This window comes from Hoplias malabaricus, chromosome 5 (assembly GCF_029633855.1).
Source record: "Hoplias malabaricus isolate fHopMal1 chromosome 5, fHopMal1.hap1, whole genome shotgun sequence".
Taxonomy (NCBI): domain Eukaryota; kingdom Metazoa; phylum Chordata; class Actinopteri; order Characiformes; family Erythrinidae; genus Hoplias; species Hoplias malabaricus.
The window spans coordinates 54,030,256-54,041,392 of NC_089804.1; the positions used below are offsets into that span (position 1 = coordinate 54,030,256).

General features: G+C 39.5%; 1 long non-coding RNA gene across 1 annotated transcript; it reads right to left on the bottom strand.

Annotated features, from left to right (window-relative positions):
- Positions 1-5,678: 5,678 nt before the first annotated feature.
- Positions 5,679-10,725, bottom strand: LOC136696169 (uncharacterized). The gene is made up of 3 exons (XR_010802581.1): positions 10,626-10,725; positions 6,362-6,478; positions 5,679-6,050 (listed from the first exon to the last, which is right to left on the bottom strand). It is a non-coding gene; the product is annotated as an uncharacterized lncRNA (long non-coding RNA).
- Between the last annotated feature and the right edge of the window lie 412 nt (positions 10,726-11,137).

The following is an 11,137-nucleotide window of genomic DNA, read 5'->3' on the forward strand; positions in this document are numbered from 1 at the left end:
TGATGAGGAAACACTGCTGAGAACTGGTAAAATCCCCATCAGTGCTTTAAAGAGTTCACCAACTTGGGACAGACGCTTTGTCATCATACAATTGAAAACATCTCCTCTATGCAAATATGGCCTTATCCGAAATCTATCTAAAAACAATAAAACGTAGTATTTAAATGTGCCATTTATTTGGCACATTTCAGGTTTATAATTGTGAATTGAAATGTGCAGAAGTGTGCTTTCTCTGGAGGATGTGTAAACCGAGAAGGTGTGTGACAAACACACCTACACGTTCACCAATGACCGTACCCGGAGCCTACGGGCTCCTACAAGTTTAGACTGAATTATAAAAACCTGTCCCGAACTCACGCTGCACACGTACCAAAGATCAATGTGCATTGAAATATTAAGAAAAGGCGGTGTTACTGTTTGTTTGTTGGAGTTGACTGTGAGAGGCACTTTGCGTTGGTTGGTGGAGGGCTTTTCTTCACAATTTAATATTTCCAGCTTAATTTTTCCACATATTTTCAACACAGGAGTGCTTTGAATTATGTGAAATTTTCATGAAGGCCAGACCAATAGATACACACCAAAATTGCTTGAGTAAAATCTCTGTAAACTGATTGGCATTAGAAGTAAAGCAGGGTTTTACCCTCAGGTTTGGGTCTATGTGATTACAAATGTGACAACAAATTATTAATTGGCAAGTTACGATGTATTGGTTACTTGTTAATTTCTTTGAATTCTGTGCTTCCTGAATGACATGCTTGTGGGAATGGGTCGCCCAGCTCTAGTGGAAACACTGGTGCGTCTAAAGAGGAAGTGAGCTGTCTGCTTGCATCATCTCACTGTGGCTCAGTGTGCTGTAAACCTCAGCTTTCCTTACAGCGTGATCGCTTTAAATATGTGGTATGGCCCACTTATTCTGAAAACAACTCTGTATTTATAAGGCTTTCCCTGTGAAATAGAATTCTTTTCAACATGAAAAAGTCACTAATTTGGCTGCCCTAAAACAAACAAACCAATAAATAAATGTTTACTTACCTACAATATTCTATTGCACAGTAGGCTACAAGCTGAAAGATAATAAAAAACAAATTATCAAACAAATATAAAAACAAGTGATCTCAAATAATTACTTTAAGCTCAGGTAGGGTCCAGACCCACAGAAACACTTAACTGGATAAGCAGTTACAGACATTGAATGAATGAATGAATTCCTTCACATGGCAACACACATTCACTCACACACTCACACCTACAGACACTTTTGAGTCACCAATCCACCTACCAACGTGTGTTTTTTGACTGTGAGAGGAAACCGCAGCACCCGGAGGAAACCCATGCGGACACAGAGAGAACACACCAAACTCCTCGCAGACAGTCACCCGGAGGAAACCCACGCGGACACAGAGAGAACACACCAAACTCCTCGCAGACAGTCACCCGGAGGAAACCCACGCAGACACAGGGAGAACACACCACGCTCCTCACAGACAGTCACCCGGAGGAAACCAACGCGGACACAGGGAAAACACACCAAACTCCTCACAGACAGTCACCCGGAGGAAACCCACGCAGACACAAAGAGAACACACCACACTCCTCACTGACAGTCACCCGGAGGAAACCAACGCGGACACAGGGAAAACACACCAAACTCCTCACAGACAGTCACCCGGAGGAAACCAACGCGGACACAGGGAGAACACACCACACTCCTCACAGTGAATGAATGAATGAATTTATTTATTTTTATAGATGTATTTTTCTGAGAGGTATGATCTGGATGGCAGCCTGTTGTTCTAAACCTGTTTATATCCTTTAGCATTAACAGTGCCTTCACAGATGTGCATGTGCACTAATGCTCCACCACACCACAGATAATCACAGATGCTGGCTTTTGACCTTTGCATTATTAACAAGATGGATGGTCCCTCTCCTCTTTAGCCTGGAGGAAGCGCCATCCATTATTTCCAAGACAAATTTAGTGTCACTGCAGCGCTCATCACACCTGTCTGTGGGTGTCCTGACCATTGAAAAACAGGGTGAAAGGGTGAAACAATGTATGCAGAGAAACAGATGGATTACACTCTGTAATTGTAAAACTACAGAGTGCTCCTGTCTGGTCAGTGGAGCTGAGGGAATGGACCATGAGTGTGGAAACAAAAAGGTGGTCATACTGTTTTGGTAGATCTGTGTAAGTCAGTTATGACCCACAGCAGTGTTACCCAATGCTTGTATAGAAATGAGAATTTTCTTATCTGTTGTGCGTTTCCTTTCCAAACATGTTTATCATATGCATCAGCACACTGTCTGTTAGGTGCTGCAAGAAAGCAATTTCTCTTCACAGGCCTCAAAACAGTGCTGCCTTCTTTGGTTTAGGATTCCCACACAGCCGGCCCACTCTTCCTGTGACGGGACTTTCTCTCTCAAACATACTGTCTTTGTGGTACATCCACAGATTGGATTTCCATATGATAACAAGTGACTCACATGTAGCTCAACATTTTCACACTCATGTTTAATATTGTGAAAGTTTGGCACACATCTGACATGACAATTTGACACTGAACTGAGTATGGCTATGTCTGATGGCCTTGATAAATCTACATTTTCATCAGTGTGTTGCTTTCCATGAAGAGTACAATACATGGACTAGCACGTATTATCACTGTACATTAAAAAGAGAAAAACACATCCATCTAAAATTGGAAACTTCACAGGTGAAAGCAATTTTGTTTTTAATATTTATGCATGTTAATGTAAAGAGGTGCTATTCCATGTCGTTATGTTGTATTCGCATTGAAACATGTACATTTTTCACAATGTAAAAACAGCAAAAAAGTAGATGTTTTCGTTTAGAGTGAGATATTTATTGCCATTTCTTTGACACAAAAAAAAAAACACTAAAAAATGTACATTCTAGAAATGTGTAATTCTCCATGTACTCTCAGTGGAAAGCAATGTACTGTATTTTGAGTCATTTTCTCTGTGTATGTATAGTAAAATTTGAAAGCTAGACTATGGATAGATAGCAGACATCGCCCTCAGTTTCCATCCTTTCTATATTTCTTGTGTCAGAGAACAGCTGAAGTGATCCTCGCCCTCCTTTTCCACCGCAGACTTTCTCTTCAGTTGTAGATCCCCCTCCTTCGTCTCCTTCCACTCTCTCTCTCTCTCTCTCTCTCTCTCTCTCTCTCTCTCTCTCTCTGATGAAGATCTACTCTTCTACGCTCTCTTGTCTTCTCTTCCTCTTCTCCGCACCTTGTGGTTTGAGACAGTTTTTTTTTCTCCGAGGCATTCGAACGTCGTGCTGACGTAGAAGGAATCCCTCAAACTGGGGAAGCCCGGCAGATTACAACGAAAAGTCTAGCCGAGTTCCGATTTATTAATGTCCTTAGCCGGCATCTAATTCACTTTAACAAGAAAGTGTAGGCAAGTGTGGGCATTAGTAACCATTCATCCAATAACAAGTAGCTACATTTAAAAACAACTGGAAGGCGACGTAACGGCTCATATGATCAGTAAGGTCTCCAAAACGGACTTTTTTCCTGAAAGGATAGGAATTGTATTCTCCCACCCAAAACATCCCAGAATAACAAAGGGAAAGATACGTTGGTTGTGTGGAACAAATTCGCTTTTCTACAATGAATGTCATTTTAAACGTTCAAACGGTGACACACTCTGGAATTAGAGGTTTGTTTGACCAACCACTCGATGTATGACCTGACCTCTGCATTGAACTCCTCTGTGGCAGCATCATCGACGCCCGCAAAGCTTTTCGGGTATAGATTCCTTCAGCCATGTTCCCAGGACCGAGCCCTCCTCAGCGATTAGACCACTGCCCCATTAGCAACGTTAGCCAGCTGCTTCTAATCCTAGCAGTTGTCATGTTATTGTCATATAAATATACTTCGAATAGTACATATTGTGACTGTAATTCAAATAAACTATTTTTAAAATCGCTAAAACAGTATATGTTTTCAGTTTATTAAGAGGATTATCCATTAATTTACCTCAGAAAAATAAAAATAGAGCCATTTACCGTTACATCGGTCTCGCGCTGATCCGTTAAAACTGGAATTTTAAAAATGGCGCTGTTGCAGAGTGAGGTGAAACAGTAATTCCGCTCATTATTCGTGTAATATTAATTTCTAGACATAAGTTCTGCGTTAAAAAAAACTGAAATGTAAAATAAAATCAGTGTTATGGTGTGAAATTGTTCATTGTCAGGGTGAAACCCCTCGGGGTGGTGAAAGTGAAACAAAACGTTCAGCCATAACATTAGATAAAATGACCTAGTTTATACACCCATTGCGGGGCGGCACGGTGGAACATCAGGTAGTGTCGCCGGTTCAAGTCCCTCTCCGGGTGACTGTCTGTGAGGAGTTTCCTCAGGGTGCTCCGGTTTCCTCCCACGGTCAAAAAACACACGTTTGGTAGGTGGATTGACTGCTCAAAAGTGTCCGTAGGTGTGAGTGTATGAGTGTGTGTGTGTGTGTGTGTGAACTGGGTAAGTGGTTACAGATAATGAATGAATGCACCCATTGTGATTCCCCTGTTGCTCTGCATGCTTGCGCCTTTCACCAATCATCAAGGAGCAAACTATATTTTGGTGGTGGATAAACCTCAGGACTACACTGACACTGATGTGTTGGTGGCGAGTTAGAGAGTGTTACACTGGTGTATATTTTTAAACACTAATATGTCACTGCTGGACACAAAATAATAATGTCCTTTCATGTGTTTTTTAAAGCCTTTAAAGTTGGCTTACTGTAAAGGGCCCATGGGCTTACAGTGTGGACCCACAAGATAGGAACGTCTAATACAGTGGACAGTGAGCGGGCATCGTTTTTGAAACTCTAGCAAACCTCATTCATATGTGGTAACTGTTGGCTGGATATTATGGTTGGGTGGGCTCAGTCCAGCAGTGACCCTAAAAGTATCAGCAGCACTGCTGTGTCTGATCCACTCATACCAGCACAACACACCATCACTTTATCAGTGCCAATGCCATGCTGAGAACGATTCACCATCCAAATAATACATGCTCTGTGAGGGTAATGACCACTAAATGGCAGTGAAATGGGACCAAGAAAGTATTGAAAGTAAACAGTTTGACTACAGTCTGTAATTGTAGAGCTACAAAGTGCACCAATATGGTCAGCAGAATTGACCTTCTGCTGAATAAGTTCTGCAGTAACATGTGGATTAGTCACACTCAAAAAACAATTGAGGGTTTACCTATAATACTTTAGTCTTTTCACACTGAGTAGGTTGACCAGGACAGATCTAGTAGTAAATTCTGCAAATATACTTGTGGCAGATGTGGCAGTCTAAGACAGAGCCATGTTTAAAAGAACATTTATAGCTTCAAAATCATTGAGATGCTTCACTGACCTCTTACAGGGAGAATAGAGACTCTGCTATTGCCATTCTGGGCTCAGCACTGCAGAAACCTCACTATGTAACTTTTTGGGGGTAGTTAGCAATGAGTGTGCAAATATGATGAATGGTGTATGTATTTATGGCCAATTTTATTAATATTAAACAATGCAATTGTCATTGTCCAACAAAAACACGTGCTGACAAAATGGCAACTTTATAAGAGAAAGCAAACAAATACTTTATGTTCAATGTAAATTAATTAAACACGTTTTATTCAGAATCATTATGGACTACTGGTATTGAACCCACTATCTCAAGAATTTCACAAAAGATGAGATAATACAGATACATGTCCTCTGTACAATGGCAATTTAGTGCAAAGGCAACCAGTGTTATACCAAGATCTCTGATTCCACCCTTATTTTTAAGGGGGAAAGATTATTTCTCTTGCTTTCACTAGCCTCAGTGAAAGTTCAAATGCAGAAACACGATTAGAGATGACTATCTTAATCAAGGCCTTCAAGAATAAGCCACAGATGGCAAAATGTGACTGTGGGTCAGTAGCCTTGTACGCTGTGTCCCATGAGGCATCACTGCAGGGCTTTCCAGAGCTAGGACATTCCTCCAACGGCTTTAAGGCACGGCACGGTCTTATCCTGTTTCACTTGCTGCTGCAAGGGAGAGGGAAAAAGCAAACAGTAAATAGATAGCAGGACATATTTAAATATAGCCTGCATATATTTTAAGAGAGCACCAAGTTCTGCACTTCCACTCCCTGTTCTTCTCAAGAATGCACCACCAAGTGAGCCTAGCCACACTGTGGGCAAAGGTCCATGCATGAGGACTTATGAAAGCATTTCAATATAGAGATCACAAGATGAATTTTTTTTTTTTGTGAAAAATAGAGCTTTTGGGAAGCTTGACACCAGGAACTGGAACATGGTGAAGCTGGAGCTGGACAGAGGCCATCAGAGAGACAGACCTAAAATCATAGCACAGGGTTTCGAATGTCCTTCCTCTGCCCTTGACAAGATACTTCACTCCCAATCTGCCCCTAGGGGTGATCCAACATGGCCGCCATGTCTCTCCTTCCCTCCACCTAAAACAAGAAAGAGAAGTGCTCACTAGGCAAATATTAAAAAGAAGAGGCCTTTCATATTTCTGATAATATGATTATACATGGGATAGACATATATTTATTTTATTACTTTGATTACAGTCATTGTCCATTTTGTCCCCATTTGCCCAAACAGGTACCCATTATAGATTGCTCATTTTGTTAGCCCTATTTCAACCTGTGCTTCAGTGGCCAGGACCTCTAGACACAGAAGCCCTGAAGAGCACAATGAAAATAAGTTTAAAGTAGGTTCCAGAGAAGTTCCACATTATTATTTATTTTCTTCATGTCATACACAACAAAACATTTGAAAACTATATCTAGAATCGATTGTACAATTTTAGCTATAAAAAGCACACAATTTTTTTCCCAAATATGTTTTTATAGCTAACACAGCTGTTATACCAGTTTTGAACAACAGGTGTTGGCAGATATGTATTTTTGGCAGTGGTGGACAAAGTACACAAACCATGTATTGAGTTAAAGTACAGATACCCAAGACAAAATATTACTCCTTAATTGTACATCTCTATTTGTCCTTAATTGTCTTAATTGTAGATCTCCATTTGAGTAAAAGTAAAAAGTTTTTACCTTCAAATGTACTTAGAAAGTAAAAATACCATGACGTATTATGGCTCCAATGTCCAAATTTAATTTTTTGTAACAAGACTCATGCTTAACACATTGTAGGTGAAAAGACTCTAGTGCCATTCTTGGTTCCCCAGTCTTTTAATAGAATGTCATTAAATTTGTGATTTGTTGACACTGGACACAGCAGAAATGACCAAAGATTAAATACAGTGAATGATGTATATCAACAATTATATACACTCAAGGTGCTGCCCCGCCAAACCAACAGAGGTCACTGTCTTCTGACTATTAAGCCCAATTTATGCTTCTGTGTTGAACCTATGTCGTAGGCAGCGCGGCCTGGTGCGCAGCTCTCCAGAAACAACTGTGAATGGTCTGCAGTCAGACGAACATGGTTCAAGTTGCTCAAGTCAAAAAGTACAGAAATATTTAATCCTCTACACTACACCTCCTAAATAGTGCACTTTAAAGATTCGCAAATCTAAAAAGCACTACACCCATGCATTGTTTACTACATAGGGTTGAAGATATTTGAAATTCAGCCCTAGTGGTTTGGCGGTGTAATTGCAGAGTGATGCAGACGCCAACGCACAAGTATAAACTTTCAAAATGGCATAGGACACTTGTGCAGACTACGTGTACTATCCTGTACTATACTGCGTGTACTATCCTATGTGAACTATCCTGTAGCTCTGCACTGAGTCAATGCAAAAGCATAAATGGTGTTCTCTTCTTCATTTAGGAACACTAAAGACTTTAAACCAAAACACACGGCAAATTTAAAAGTAAAAAGTAATATATTTGACGTTGAAATGTAGTGAGGTAAAAGTAAATAGTCACCCAAAATGGAAATACTTGAGTAAAGTACAGATACTTGAAAAAATACTTAAGTACAGTAACGAATAACATTTTCATAGTTACTGTCCACCACCTATTTTTCACAACCCTTTAGAGTTTAATTTAAACAAACGAATAAAACAATTGAGGAGCTAGATGCTAAAAATTAGCATGCCTCTCCACCATTGTCCACGAGGGCGCAAGGCAGGAACACACCCTGGAGGGAGTGCCTTCACAGGGCGACACACACTCACAGTCACACCTAGGGGCACATTTGAGTAGCTAATCCACCAACGTGTGGAGATCACACCAAACTTCTAACCGTCACCCTATTTATATATAAATAATAAATATCCTGTAGCTCTATGATGGCCTATTAGCTCGTATTTTGCCCCTTGGCAGTCTATTGAGTTGGACTGCTCCATTGTGGTCAAATCTGAAAGGAAATCAACAAATCATGCCATTTGACAAGGGCCACAGTATTAGTTTTTTAGTAGTTAGTTATTCTTATGAGACATAAAGAGCAGGTTAATGACGTCCTGACTGGCACTGATGAAGCGTTCGTTATAGCTTTAGTTTTATGTGTTCATATAATTACATATTATACATACTGTATATCACAAAATGCAGCGAGGAGTGTCTGGGGTTTCTGCGCACACGCGCCCTCTGCTGGTAGTATTTGTTGTTAATGCATCTACACTACATTCTCAAATGTTTGTAGATACTCCTTATAACTACTTTAAGATGCACACACTGTGGACATACTTGCTCACAATGTCACCAGGCCCAAGACTTTTGGCTGGATAATAAAGCCTCCAGCATTGGGCTAAGGTACACGATAAATGTATTATGAATGAGATTGGTATTTGTCATCTACTAATAATCATTCACTATCTGTACCTAACATAACTTAGGTTTGTGTGGCTGAAACCAACATATCTTTAAGCAACACTACGCGATCTAGATTACACCGCACAATCTAGACCCTTGCCAGAAGAGGGTACTGCAGCAAAACAGAACTGATTCATTAGTACCCTTAGTAAAAACATATCTGTCAGATGAACAGACGAATAAACCTTTGACCATTGTGCATAATTGCTTGCATTATAAAATGTATCATAAAATATACTCTGCTTGAATTGAAACACTCTAAAACCTGTGAATTTCTACTTAAGCCCTTCTTACATGAGCTGTATAGATAATTTCCACTTCCTTTAGCTGCTGGAATTAATTGACATTGGATAACTCAGGATTTGTGATCCAGCTTGCCTAAACAGTCAGGACAGATGTTTACTACTGTGGCAGGTTCCTATCTGTTTATTCATACCACACTTATTTGTGTGATGACAATGTTTAGGTGATGCTGTTTGCTATGCTAAATGTTAGCATTTTATTGATTGCTAGCCAGTTGTTTCCTCAGTGTATTGCTAGATCCTCTCATTATTTAGGGAGTATTCATTTTCATGCTTTCATATTTTTTATATTGCTCCATAATGTTGATTTAAATTGAATTAGTGCCAATTAGAAATGTAAAAATACATGGTATTGCTCTGGAGCACTTGTGACCAGCTGGTAGCACAGGGCTAACATATTAGCTTGAGACTGAAACAACGGATCTGTGGAAATCAGTTAATACTCATATAATAGCAATTAAAGAGTAATAAATATATCCTGTTTCACATTTGTACATTTTACACACACATCAACAGGTTAAAGATTCATTACTTTTTTAAGTTAATATTAAAAAAAATCTTTTTAGCATTTCAATAATAATTTTTATACACATATACCACGACCCTGAACTGGATAAGTGGTTGCAGACAATGAATGAATGAATGAATGAATGTGGATATATAGTATCTTAGGAAAGCTAGTGGCCCGAGGTTATAGAAGGGTCAGTGAAGTGTGCTTGTCTGTACTTGTGTTACAGTGTTACAGGTAGTTCCAGCTACAGCTTACAGTTACAGTTACAGCTGAGGGTGCATAAGGTCAAATGCCTGAATTGTGTGAATCTGTGAAAACTGAATGCTCAAGGTTTCAGGTTACTCTTTCAAAAGTGCTAATTTAGGCCATGCACTCCCCCCACCGTCACCCTGGACATTAGGGTCTCCTACTGGGAGCTAAGACAGCTGTAAATGTGCAAAACATATATACAAGGTACACAGATAGGCCCTACCTTTCTTAAGCCTAAACATTTTAGCTTATGCTTCATTTTCAGCAGCATTTATATATATTTTAGAGCTGTCATACCATAATTTTAAGAATTTTATTTATCAAAATGTGTCTAATATGAGAAAAATTATTGCATTATATATAATAACATGATACATATTTTAGATTTTCATAATACACTGTTAGATTAAAAATCACAGACTTAAGGAAGCCCTATTTATATGTGTTTTTGTGACACACAATGTTTTAAAAATACTTTATTGGTCTTTATAAATGATTCCTTGTTTATATTTTTCCTGTAAAATATAGAAACCATGGTTTGGTATTGCTAATTTCTGCTAGTAAGAGTTAGCACTGTTTCCTCTCACATGAGACCACTAGAGGGCGCTCTTTAACTATATGATATACACTCAGGTCACTTTTCAGTTTGTCACCGATTAAATTTCAGCTTCTGCTTTTCTCTTTTACATTAAAAATATCTCACTGAACTAAATGTATTTCAGAGGAAGTTAGATAAAAGATCAAGTACCTGCTTGCCTATGTTTCCACTGTGAGAAGACAGCTCTTCACTGTGGGTCTGAAAGGACGTGGAGGGTCACTGCACTGATCCACCACCCTAAGTGGTAGTCCCGAGCAGTGTGAAATGGTGGTAAGAAAGTATGCTGAGCATACAGTCAGTAATTATAGAACTACAAAGTGCTCCTGTATGGTCAGTGGAGCTGCTGAACTGGACAGTGAGTGTAGATAGGTGTTCCTAATCCAGTGATCATTCACTGTAATACTGTACACACTTAACAGCGATATTACATTTAGTTGTTGACTGTTCTTAACTGGAAGTTGAATAACTGAAGTATGATTTTGATTTTTAAAAAGTACCCTAGATTAAATATTGTTATCACATGTTGTGAGCATGTCCGTGTATCAGAGCACTGTTGTTTTCACAAAGGCCCTGGTGTGTGTGGCTTACACTGAGAGATTTGTCCCTCATTGTTGAGGGGTTCTGAGAAAGCTCTCATTGAATGCGCCCACTCTGACATTCTC